The sequence below is a fragment of the Lytechinus variegatus genome, chromosome 3 (genome assembly GCF_018143015.1).
Source record: "Lytechinus variegatus isolate NC3 chromosome 3, Lvar_3.0, whole genome shotgun sequence".
Lineage (NCBI taxonomy): Eukaryota > Metazoa > Echinodermata > Echinoidea > Temnopleuroida > Toxopneustidae > Lytechinus > Lytechinus variegatus.
Window position 1 is genome coordinate 27493222 of NC_054742.1, and position 9095 is coordinate 27502316.

A 9095-nucleotide genomic window follows, 5' to 3' on the forward strand; every position below is an offset into this window, starting at 1 on the left:
TGATGATGATGATGATGACCAAGTTCACACACTGTCACTGACAGTGACACCGTCACAGATTCAAGAAATCTTTTTTTTTCTTTAAATCAGCTTAAATAGACATGTCATGTCAGTCTAAATTAATCTGTCTCAGAAGTGCACTGCCTACAGTAATTCAGATCAACATCCGGGTACTGTACCGCATATCAATAATAAAGTAAAATGAAAACGGGTTGATAATGTTCAAACAGACTGATCTCACATCATCATATGTACATCTCCAGAGCAACGGCCAAGTTCTGGCGGAAATGCTTTTCGTCGGCCGATGCTAGCACACGGAGCGAGCTGCTTCTCTCCGAAAATTCGGGGTGTCGATAAATTGATCGCGTATAATTCTAACGTTAAACAGTTCACCAGCTGATAATAAAATTCTTTTCAAATAGACAAATTTAGTCCAATCATTTCAACAACTTCCTTTAGGATTACTTTTGCCTGTACTGGATCCACAAATCAAGAAAATAGAGCAATTTTAGCCGGCATTCCTTTATTCGCCTTCTTGAAATGTTTGGTTTTCTTGTCTATGGCAAGCCAGATGTAAATAATTGTTTTATTTTCAATACAAAAAAATATTAAAATATATATATATATATATATACAGCGAAGAAACAACTACAAAAGTTCTGAAAAATAACCAGTTCGGACTATTCAATACAACAAAAATCATTGTAAAATTTTCCCACCCCTTCATTAATTATACCCTGGCATTGCCTCTCCCTTGTCTTAGCTGTGGACAACCCGAGGGAGGGGATGGGAAGTGATCAACTTCAATTTTTCGCCTTCCTGTTATCTTGTTCTTATTGTTGAAGATGACAATTTTAGGAATTGAGATAAAATTTTGATAAGTTGTATAAAATATAACGTGAGATAATTACAATGCATATTTATGATTTGATATGATATTGTATAATTTGAATGCATGTATGTAAAAATAGGAATAAAAATAAAAGAAAAGAAAATCTTATTTATTTATTTTGTTTAGTGTCTGGACATTGGATCCCACCCTACAAGCATGGGCAGTGATTCCAAGGGGATTGGGAGACGTACATGCCTGCCCGTGCATGAATGACAAAGTTTTGCATAGGAAAATCGTCTCTCCCCGGCCACAAGAAATAACAAAGTTATGGCAATTTAAAGATTTGCACTATTCCAGTCAAACATTTCTAGCTGCATGTCTTCATGAATATTCAATGAGGAAATTGATGATGCCATATCCCACTTGTTCTTTTGTAATTTATTATATGATATTAGGTTTATTTAAATTATTACTACTAGGCCTAATTACTACCAAGAAATGAAAAAAAAAATGGATTGACAACTGATTTAGTGAATTAGATATTCATTTCTGCAATTTCATGGACGGGAGACACATATTGTTTATATCTGTGTGAAAAATGAAACAATTATGATTTCATATAATACGTAAGAAATAATGGGGATGTGACATCACCCATCACCAGTCCACTATTCCTGATGACGTGCATAACTATTTTCACAAATATTGTTGAACTTTAAAATTCAATAACTTCGTTATTTGTAATGCAATTTTAATGGAACTTCCAGCATTTTGCACTGTGAATTTTACTCTATTTATTTAGATATAAATATTTTCAGACTGGAGTATACCTCTTTATAGGATAGCTGCAGGGGCCATAAATTCGGGGGGGGGGTAAACGGTGCATGGGCCCCAAGACTTTTCCCAAAACTGTTTACAGGAAAGTATCGATTACCATCTGATTGTGATTTTCTTGTTTACATGGTCAGCCAGTCCACCTTTCCATAGGCGGTGGAAGCGGGGGGGGGGGACTGACCCCCGAGTAATTTTTTTGTTGATAACCTTTTTTTTTTGCTTGTCAAATTTCAGGTGAACCCCCCAAAAAATTTTTGGCTTCCGCCGCCAACGCCCCTTCCCCCACATTTAAAACTTTTCCATAGTAACTGAGCTGGAAATATGTGTTTCATCCTGGTAAAGAATAAGAATAGATTAGGCAAGAATCCCGTCCATTCACGAGTGGATACCATGCGCGACCATGGGGTCTCGAAAAGCACCCTAAACACGTAATTTCCATATTCTGAAAATGCACCCCTTAACAAGTATTGGCGTGTGAAACCCTACCCTTAACAAGTATTGGAAACAAAACGATACTCTTGGCAAATATTCCCTGAAATGAACTTGAACCCCTAAACAAGTACAGGAATGTTTTATTGTTACGGGTCGTTCGGTCGTCGGCTTTACCTTTTAGGACGACCCTACTTCTACACCTCGCGCAAATCGGACTCTAAACACGTAGTGTTGGGGCAAAAAGGACATCCTTTATAAAACATTTTATTTTTGTTTTATCATCCCCGCAAATTCGACCCTAAACACGTAATTTTCTTAGCGAAATAGATACCCTTTTTTTATTATTTTTGTGTTTTTGACACCCTTATCACGTTACGTACGTAACGTGCCCTATCGTGAAAAAGACATCCTTTTTACGTGTTTTTTTGGTCGCGCATGGTATCCACTCGTCAATGTAAGTGGCCCCCCCGGGGCAAGAATACAGAGCATCGGGGGGGGGGGGGTTGAGACCCAACACTTTTCCAAATACCCAAAACTGTTTACAGAAACTTATATATTACTATATGATGCTTAAAATTGTGATTGCCTGGTCAGCCGCTCACCGGCTCCGCCCCCCCCCCCCACTTTCAAAACTGTTCCGCGGTACTTGAGCTGAAAATATGTTTCATCCTGCCAAGGATAAAGTAGGCAAGAATACAGGGCATTTCTGATATGATAACTTAACATTTTTTGGTTTATAGGGTCTGAAATGACGTGCAGCCGGACGTGCAGCCACTGATCAGTGCGTGCAGCCGGTCCTGAAGGCCACGGCCTCTCGAACAGCGAGTTTTACCCGGGAGTTTGTGCTAGTCTTTGCGTTGGGACCCACTTGTTGATCAAAGTTTCAATCTATAGTCAGCCGGCTAGCACGGACTCATATTTGACACTTCAACCTCTCTCGGCAACCCCTTCAACCATATGGTCTAGAGCACAGAGATACGATCTTACGTATACGTAAGCTCCCGAAGGAGCTAGAGAGGCAACTCTTTTCGCGCGTTTTTGATTTTCCATAGGTTTTGTACATAACAAACATGGCTGCCATTTGTCCAATTTGAAGGTTGATTTTGGAAGGTCAATGTTTAATTCATGAGTAGTGACGTCAAAATACGCACAATGCACTTGTATGATTGGATAAAACGCTAATGTTTCATTCATGTCCTCATGCATTAAACATTTTTTCCCGTCCCACAATTCCCTACGATATCTGTGCGAAGTGTCGTTCTTTTTGATTCTGCGAAATTCAACTTTTTGAAATACAATAGCAAGTCTAATCATCTGTTTTTAGAATTGATGTTCGAAATCGTGATTTCTGAGTGAACTTCAATGGAGCAGAAAATCTTGTAGGAAACATTAATATCAATATAATGACATTCCATAGGAATAAAAGTAAGTTAAATTCAATTCCTTACTTTGATCTTAGTTGAAATTGTAATGTGTTTGCTGGGGTTCGGCGTCGCATGCATGGCTTTATGTGCAGTTTACAACGCAAACCACAATTTCCATATTTCCATTTCTTTTTCCTGTCCTGATCCCAAATAAGTCTGAAATCTGACTGACATATTTTCTCAGAAAATAATATAGTTTTTCGTAGAACTAAGTTGGTTAATTGGGATGCTTCATGTCCGCCCTTAATAAATCTGTATTTCAGTTCTTATTGTCAAATATCAGGGGTAGATGTGGACTTGTTTAACGGCAAAGCTGCATCAAAATTAAGCCAAATATATAGCCAGAGCGGGATGCGGACTTTGATATCGCCGGTGCCAGCCGGCTGCGAAATTGCCGATGTAGGCTAGGTCATTAGGTGTTGGAAATTAATTGTCAAACAAGCTTGAGTTGAAATTTGAAGTCATAGGCCATGGGCCTAGTACTGATTTTTCGACACCGCTACTTCAATATAATTATCTGCATTTAAAATGAAATGAAATTAAATCTAAATGAACTGAATCTGTTTGCCATGCCCAATTTGAGACAGATGTTAATGTTTTTCTTTTTTTAATAAAACTAAAAGTAAGACCCTAGGATAGGTCTAACTTAGATATAGATTAAAAAAAAAATTCTAGATCTGTCTGGTTTGACTTTTTTCTACAAAGATTTAAGTTAACTTTATTCTAGTTCCTGGCTGGACCGTTGGACTGAAATATAATTAGCCTAGCAACGGAGTTTAATGATTCTTTTTTTTTCGGGGGGGGGGGTGGGGCAACATTTCTTTGTCAGGGTTCAAACTGCTCAATTGTTTTTTGAAGGGTTGAGAAAATTTATAGTGCCCTATTTTGCATTGTTTAAGTCTAAGGCTAAGCAGAGAGAGCGGCTGGTCCAATTGATTTATCTTTATTGTCCTCACTTGACGTTATTTGTGGTGAAAGGCAAAGGGTCATTTAAACCTGCCAGCAAGTGAGTTAACCCTTTTTAAAAATAAAAATCAAACTTAAAGAGGAACTCACTTAACGTACAGATTCAAATCAGACATGTTTATAGACGAGTGCAAAAAATTTAATGATTGTCTCGCACTGATGAGCGAGAGCCATATTATCACACAAATGATAATTATCCTACATCTGTCAAAGCTGGCTTGGTGTACATATATATTGAAGATTGACAAAAGACCTCACTATAGTAGGCCACATATGCTTGAACCATTTAGTTTTTGGTCAAGACCTGCTTTTTCCTAGTTTGGAATTGTGAAAGCTGGAAACTCTGAAAAAATTGTTTTAAGAGAGGAATTTTGTTTATCACTTTTGAAGTTTTAAACTGTAAAGTATTGTATGTATATTGAATTGCAGATCAAATGGGATCCAGTTCTTAGCAGTCCCAGCCTAGTCAGAAGTACAAAGTCAAATACCATTTGCACATCACCAAGAGGTACAATCTGTTGAGTAACAGGATATCTGATCTAAAAGCTTGCAAGGTATGCTTGTTTTCATAAAAATATAAAAAACCTATTTTTTCTGAATCATTTTATCCCATAAAGTAAAGCTCCATTATGAGATAATATTCTTTTGGATTCAGATTCACCAGTATGTCCATAATCATCAATGCATACTTATTGTCCATGTCTCTTAGCTATATAAATCATACATAAAATCACTTTAAAACTTTTACTCTGAAGACAGAAATAAAATAGGACAAAATATTGAGATTAATCTTTCGATATATATTTGAATGGGTTTTCACACTTAATAAAAAAAGTTATATGAATAATGATCTATAATAGTAATAAACTGGACTAGATGAGTAAGAATAATTTATATCAGCAGCTCATTTTGTTCCTTTCTCTTTTTTTACTATGCAGGTTTCACAGGCTGTTTGAGTATCACCAGGGCAGATCAAGAAGAAATATGAAGGCCAGGTTCATAACAAGCAGTTACTTCATTGCAATTACAGATTTAAAAAAATGAAATAAATGTGTCAATACATATTGAATGTTGCTTAAACTACACATCTGTTGAAAAAAAAGATTAATTGGAGTATAGATATTTAGGTCCATAGGTTTCACACAAGATTGAAATATTTTTCCATAGAGCACACTTATCCCCCCCCCCCCTTTATTAATGTTCTAATCATCTACATGTAGTACTTATAGTAGTGAAAGCACTTTGAATAATATTAGTAGTTTGAAAGGGATAGGTTGTATTCTGGTAATCTAAACAATGCAGAATGGGCCTTTACTGAGGTCTGGGCTATGTAACATACATGCCTACAGACATATAAAAGGTGATAAGAAATAATGGATTTTCATTGAAAAAATGTGCATAATAAAAACAATGTGACAAAACAAAGGGCGAAGAAATCACTCTCAGTCCTGGACCCCAATTCATTAAAGGGGAAGTTCACCCTGAAGAAAACTTTGATGTAAAAAAAGCAGAAAAATTAGTAAGAAATATTGGTGAAGGTTTCAGGAAAATCCGTTAAAAAGTAAGAAAGTTATTAGAGTTCAAAGTTTTGGATTTGTGACATCATAGACGAGCAGCTCCCCCATGTGTTATGTAATATAACATGCATGAATTTCAAATTTTGTATGGTTCCTGATGACTTAATTTTGTTTTCTATTCATGATCGGGTATGAAATGATTTGTCTATTGATACACAAAAGGTAGAGTGAAAACCATTTTCAATTTTCTGAGAAAATGACATTTTATTTGATTTTTACTATTCGCTATGTATGAATGCTGCTCGCATATGATGTAACAAATCAAATAATTGAAATTCTAATAACTTTTTAATTATTCGATGAAGTTTTCTCAAATCTTTGGCAATATTTTTTATTATTTTTTCTGCTATTTTTACAATAAACTTTTTGTCAGGGTAAACTTCCCCTTTAAGATTAACTACTATTCTAACTTTGAAATTCTGGTAATTACTATGGAAAAATTGAAGCAACAGATCAAAATTGGGGTTCCCATGCTAGTTGCTAGTTACATTTGGGGCCAATTTACCATATTTCTTATGAAACAAGAACCTCTATGTATTGCTGGACATTATAAGCTTTTGAATTCATTTTCTGGGGGAAGTGAAAAGTTGCACTATTTTTTTTTTCGTTTTTAATCTCTTTGTATTTGTAACACTGTATTGTCGATGTCCCATATAATGAACTAGATTAGCTCTGAAAATAAAAGAATTTGTTTGAAATAGAACACAGCTCTAGCAGCACTTCACAACAATAGACAATAAGCAATTTTGTTACTGATTTTCTAATGTGCAGATTTGGGAAGGCACTCTTTAGAGAAATGTGGCAATGTGCTCCCCTTTTTTTATGAAGTGTCCCCGATTAGATTAGCATGCTATTTCTTGTCAGCAAATGCGGAAAAAATGATTTGATATTTGAGTAACTGACTTTGAGAGAGGTATATCGATAATCTTTTTATTAATGGCATCCTTGCATGATGCCCCCCTTATATTGACTATGTAAGGCTCAATAACTCTGTAAGTGAATATACGTACTTATTTTTTTCAATTTTTTTCTCTAGGTTTTACCCAAAAAACATACATCCCCTCTCTTGTAATATCCTTGCAATTTCTTTTGCACTCATTATAGGCATTTTGCTGATGTAATTTGATGCTTTGGTGAGAAAAAAGAGAAAAAATATTTTAATCATGTATTCAAAAATTTATTAATTAATAAACATTTTAATTTCTAATCTTGATATTCGTGATTTAATTAATCCACCAATTTGTATTCCGTGAAAGATATGTGATGATGATGCTATTGCTACCAAACTGTGTTGTGGTGAAATGGTACTGAAGATTACTTCTATATGACTGGAATATGATGGTGCTACTGATTGATTGATTGATAAATTGATTGATTGATTGATTGATTCTGTATGTCGGGTATCCATGGGTATAATACTAGTACAACAAGTATTTAGTATCAAAATAACAAAAATCTTGCGTGGCAAGATAGCCCATAAAAGCCATTGCAACATGGCATACTGTGACATTCAGGTGCAGCCGAATTAAAGACATGAATGAGTTTGATTTAAAAGTGGGATAGAAATTAAAATGAAATGAGAATAATTGTTTGCTCGCATGATAATGTGGAATGTGTGTGTGTGGAAGAGAGAGAGGGGGTGGAATCGATAGAGAAATATAGGGGGTGGGCAGGTACAAATTTTTTATTTTATTTGGAAGTGACCTTTAAGATAGCCTTGATGAGAGCAAACAAATGGGGGGGGTACTGGGCTCTCTTTTGCTCCCATCCCAAACTCAGACTTAAAAAAAAATCTTCATAAGATTTGTACCAGATTGTTCATTTCAATTTCAAAATAAAGACCAAATGAACTGATTGCTTTCTTGCTCAGATTTTTCTCATCATTTTAAGTATTTACCCCACCCCCCCAAAAAAAAAATAATAATAAACAAATATTTGTGGCTATTCATGATGTGTAATGAAAATAATGGGCAGTGATGAACACCAATAGAGCAAGCAGATCCCTAAGTTCAATCCTACTTATGAATCTCTTGTAAGCTTCCAAAATGTCTTCCAGGGAAATATCTAGCAAATAAATAAGGGAATTAATTGATGTAGTAATAATCGCGAAAGAATTAAAAATATGTAAACAAGAAAAGATGAATAAACAACTGAATACCTTGAGGGGGTGAACGGGGGAATGATCAATGACATGAATTTACCAAAGACGCAGCTCTATGAATAAATTTCATATTCAATCACGTCGCGTATTATGCTAATTTGTGACAATTTGCTTATTTGCATATTTTTACGCTGTGCGCGCAGGCCAATTTATGACCACGCCTCTGTTTCGCTGGTGTGCCATGAAGTTGCGGTGTCCATAGCCTTGTACGCGAAAAATGGGAGCAGTGTGCACTTTTGACCTTCCAAAATTTCCCCATGTCTGACCGGATGCAGAAGCGGAGTTTCCACCCCCTGGTCTAGAGTGAAGACTAAACTCCAAAGTCTGTCATTTCAAAATAGTCATTTGGTTGCCAGCTCAGTCAAAACAAACTAGAAGAAGAAAAAATGTCGGTGAGAGCTGGCCACAGGGGCCACAATACAGGACATATGAATATAGTCTCACTAATTCTGTAGGATGGGAGGGAGGGGGGGGGGGGGGGTTCGGGTGTCCGGACAGTTCATCTTTGTGAAGCCTTCTTTTTTTGTCTTTGGATTACACTAAAAATATGAATTCAATACTTAAAATACTCTTCTGTTTTGTTCTTTATAATATTTGTTAACGTTTTGTACTAAAAATTGATTAAACTTCGCTTGTATTTTTTCCAAATGACTTTCTAAAATTGATCGTCCGGACACACAGCAACTGGGTATATTACATTCGAATTGCGAAAACCAAGGGTATGTGCCTGCAGACTAGTTTAAATCTGTGTTTGTGCATGCAGACAACTGCAACAGTGACACATAATCTTTACGTGTTGAAACTATTCAAAATAAGGGGGGAAATAATAAATATAAATAAATTCATGGAGAAGGCAAACAAAACCTTTT